The sequence below is a fragment of the Mastomys coucha genome, unplaced genomic scaffold, assembly GCF_008632895.1.
Source record: "Mastomys coucha isolate ucsf_1 unplaced genomic scaffold, UCSF_Mcou_1 pScaffold3, whole genome shotgun sequence".
Taxonomy (NCBI): domain Eukaryota; kingdom Metazoa; phylum Chordata; class Mammalia; order Rodentia; family Muridae; genus Mastomys; species Mastomys coucha.
Window position 1 is genome coordinate 68,825,041 of NW_022196909.1, and position 3,847 is coordinate 68,828,887.

Below are 3,847 nucleotides of genomic sequence, written 5' to 3' on the forward strand. Positions count from 1 at the left end.
GCCCAGCATGTTACACTGCTAACAGTTTGTTTGTTCTACAATAATTTTTAACCTAGATGTAACGCAGATGGGGATGTAGAAGGAATGCAAAATTTAACAGTCTTGGTTATATGTGAATCATCCACTATACAGAGAGAGAAACATAACAGAAAAAGCATTAATACCATAGATGTCAGAGACAAGGCTGCTCACCTGACCAGAGGGACAAGAGTAACCTTTGGAATGATTTCTTGCCTTGGTTCTGGTTATTTGTCAAGAACATTAGCTGGAGATATGCCAGAGAAAGAAGACTTAAAGACAGTGGTTTACTGGATTCCCAGAATGCTGAATATCTGAATAAAGTACATTTTAAGGATTCATTTTTTTGTATCTGTTCATTAGTTTCTATGGTAGTAAGAAACATGGATCACCTTATTACAGTACAACAACAACTGGCAAGGGTATGGGATTGCTCACAGACCTGAGAGAAAAGAACAAGGAGAGAGATTTAGGCAGTTGTGGGAAGCCATAAAGGAGTTCCCAAGTGGCCATCACCAAAGCACTTCTCATAAGTTGAGTGGGTTGCAAATAAATTTAGTTGGCCCATAATTCAAATCTGGGAGTGGAGTATAAAACCTATCCAGTTTTGGTCATGTGTGTACACACTGATCAGGGAAGTTGGGGCCCCTTGATAATTGCATAAAACTGTGCACATTTAGGGAATGGTATTTCCCCAAAGGAAAATCAGTGATAGTAGGTGGTTGAATGGGACTTTGAAAGGCATAGCATATAAGAACATAAAAACAGATGAAGACATAACTAGAAATAATAGGAAAAGAAATACCTAAGTATAGTAACATGGATATTAATAAAGTGCTTTGAAAGTTGTAAAGGGAGAGAGGAGAGAGAAAGAGAGAGAGAGAGAGAGAGAGAGAGAGAGAGAGAGAGAGAGAGAGAGAGAGAGAGTGTTTTGGGCAGTGAAAAGCAGTCTGTGTTTTGGTTGAGTGAGTGTTAACTTCCGGAGATCCAGTGAAAGATTCCACAAGGGACGGAACAGTGGAGACACTTTCCCAGACACAGATGGCTGACTCCACGAGTCCTCAACTCCATTAGCCTGTGCCATCTATCACATAGACAATGCCCCAGCTCCCAGCATTCTGGCTGGACTCCACCCCCAATCAACTGACCACAGCCAGGTGTGCCCTGCCCCACAGCAGGTAGCCCAGCCCACCATAAAAGGGGCGGTTTGCCCTCTCCCCCCTCTTCTTCTTCTCTCTCTTCCCTCTTTGCTTCTTTTATTTTTTACTAGGCAAAGAATTTTATTAACCTTTTCCAAAGTTTATTCCCAAGCTTCTTCAGCTTAATTTGCCACAAAGAATGAATTAGGTTTAAGCAAAAAGTGAAAAGAGCTGCAGTGTCTGGGGAGCTTGAGCTTAAAATATTAGAGATATAGATTTTATCAGATCCACAATAAACAAAAAAATTTTAAAAAGCAGTCATGATATAAAATATCAGCTCTTGTAACTTCTGCAAGTGTCACCTTATTCAGAAATTGCTTCAATTCAGTTTGCCTCATTCTTAGAGGCCTCATCAAAATTCTCCACCAGATCTGGAACTTCATCCACATCTTCCTCTCTAGTAGCAAGTGGTGCTTTTCTGTCCACAGATTGTTTGGGCAGAGCTTCTGCTAGTCTCCTTAAACTAGTCAGACTGTCTGCACCAAGCTGGTTTAGGATGCTAGGGAGCATGTGTGTCAGCTGCTTTGTCTCAGTGTGGCCTGTAATGGTGAAGGTCTCTGCTGCCAGCCATGCCTGAACTTTAGGGTTGTTAAAATGGATCACTGTTCCTTGGTTTGTAAACATGTTCACCGCTTCAATACCAGAGATATTGTTTATGCCTAACTTCTTTAAGGAGAACTGCAGTTTTTTATCGTCTGCCATGGCTGTTCTGTGAATCACCTTCTTTCTATGAGCGGTTCCTTTCCCACCAATGCGCACTTTTGCCTGCAGTTTGGCGTGTTTTTCCTGGTTTATGATCATCTCTTTCATCTTGTCTGAGTGGAAATGGGGCCAGGTGGGGAACTAAAGTTCACGATCAGGGGTCTTGGGCAGACCAGCTGATATAAGGCGCAAGATGGCAGCTACATGCCCTCTTAGCCTCTTATTCTTAGTACCTTTACTTTCTCTTCCTCCCTTCGCCCTCTCTCCATGTGGCCACGGCCAGCCTCTACTTTCCTATCCCTTCTCTGTCCTTTCTATAATAAAACATCTTATGACCATGCATTGCATTGCCTCCTTTAGCTGTGTTGGCCCAGTGCTTGCAGCCGTGAGACCAGACTGAGAACTCCCGCTTTTGTCTACTCAAGCCCTCTCACACTCGAACCACCGGGCGGGTGGCCGCTTCTGCACCCCCCCCTGCCCTCTCTCTCCCTTCAGCCCCAGAGCAGACTGAGCTGTGCTGGGGCCCCCAATTTGTTTTCAGCTCCTCCATGGTGTCCAGTGTCACCTGCGATTCCCAGGGGCTAGAACCTGCATCCCTGGCCTCCGTGAGGCCCAGAGACCACCCCGCCTCCAAGGGCTGGGATCTAGCCGCCCATCTGGTGAGCAGAGCATCACTGCCTAGAGTACCTTTGGGAGGACACTGTTCATTCTCTCCAATCCCTTTCCCTGAGGAGTGGTGGCTGAAGTAGTCCGACTGGGAATGGCACTTCTTCTAGAGAGATGACATCTTTTGACATGGAATATGCGAACTGGGGCAAAAATAAACCAGATGGAGGAGCAGATTGCCTAAAGTTAGGAGATTGGATATTGAGCAACATACTCTAATTTTGTTTGATTTTAAGACTGAGCAGCAGTTTCTAAATTGCACTCTGGAAATCTCTATAGAAACTGAGACCCTATCAAGGATTCTACAAGGTCATGTCCATTTCCTTAGTATGAGATAATGTTAGTTTCTCAGAGTCATTCTTTTAGGAGTTCGGGGTGGGTTCTAACATCCCTTATCACATCATGCTGCCAGTATTTTGATGCCAAATGGCATATAGTAAGCCTTATTCTGGAGTTTTACAATTTCCCAGTTTTAATTTCTAATATAAAAAACCACCAAAAGCTATAACCCACATAAGAAGATCTGTTTACGTCTCTGAGCCTCTAATATCTGAAAGTATGACAATCACTGGTGTTTAACATATGCAGTAGAGATATGTTACTATGTATCAATCTATCCACAAGCTAAGTTATGTATTATTATCTGATACTTCAAAGGGTTGGAGCAGGAGAATGGCATATGTCGTGCTTCTCTTTAAGAATAATTTGGATTAGAGAACCTTTTCCGTTTCATGAGGTCCTATTTATCAATTCTTAATCTTAGAACCTAAGCCATTGGGGTTCTGTTTAGGAAATTTCCCCTGACCCAATGAGTTCAAGGTTCTTTCCTACTTTCTCTTCTATGAGATTCAATGTATCTGGTTTTATGTTGAGGCCCTTGATCCATTTGGACTTGAGCTTTGTGCAAGGTGACAAATATGGATCTATTTTCATTTTTTTTACATACAGACTGCCAATTAGACCAGCACCGTTTATTGAAAATACCTTCTTTTTCCCATTATATATTTTTGGCTTCTTTAACAAAGATGAAGTGTCCATAAGTGCGTGGGTTTATTTATGGGTTTTCAATTCTATTCCATTGATCAACCCGTCTATCTCTGTATCAATACCATGCAGTTTTTATCACAATTCCTCTAATACAGCTTGAAGTTGGGAATGGTGATTCCCTCAGAAGTTCTTTTATTGTTAAGAATTGTTTTCTCTATCCTGAATTTTTCATTTTTCCATATGAAATTGGGCATTGCTCTTTCCATGTCTGGAAG

General features: G+C 42.3%; 1 pseudogene; it reads right to left on the minus strand.

The window, feature by feature from the left end:
- Positions 1-1,481: 1,481 nt before the first annotated feature.
- LOC116075073 lies at positions 1,482-2,027 on the minus strand (annotated as a pseudogene).
- Positions 2,028-3,847: the final 1,820 nt, after the last annotated feature.